Source organism: Pterocles gutturalis, unplaced genomic scaffold (assembly GCF_000699245.1).
Source record: "Pterocles gutturalis isolate BGI_N339 unplaced genomic scaffold, ASM69924v1 scaffold3989, whole genome shotgun sequence".
NCBI classification, from domain to species: domain Eukaryota; kingdom Metazoa; phylum Chordata; class Aves; order Pterocliformes; family Pteroclidae; genus Pterocles; species Pterocles gutturalis.
In genome coordinates this window covers 1,690-1,932 of record NW_010130344.1, presented here as the reverse complement: position 1 = coordinate 1,932, position 243 = coordinate 1,690, and the positions used below count along the sequence as shown (strand labels likewise).

Sequence of the window (243 nt, the reverse complement as noted above, 5' to 3'; positions counted from 1 at the left end):
AAGGGAGGATGGAGCCATGGCACAGTCCCACACCAGGCTGCCCAGGCTGCGGGAGAGGAGACAGCGGGGACCCTGGGAGGACCCTCCCTGCCCATCCAGGCACTGCTGGGGGAAGGCAGGATGCTGGAAGCGCAGGCAGCTGAGATGTTTAATTCCTGGGGACCGTCTGCTGCGAAGGGCTGTGGGGAGATGCTGCTCATGCGCCCCAAGAAGGGGGGGGGAGGCGGGGGCATCAGGGACCCG

General features: G+C 67.1%; 1 protein-coding gene across 1 annotated transcript in view; it reads right to left on the bottom strand.

Moving 5' to 3' along the window:
• RAB7B (RAB7B, member RAS oncogene family) overlaps nt 1-243 on the bottom strand; it is a 1,814-nt gene that overhangs the window by 663 nt on the left and 908 nt on the right. The gene's annotated exons all lie outside the window — the stretch shown is intronic.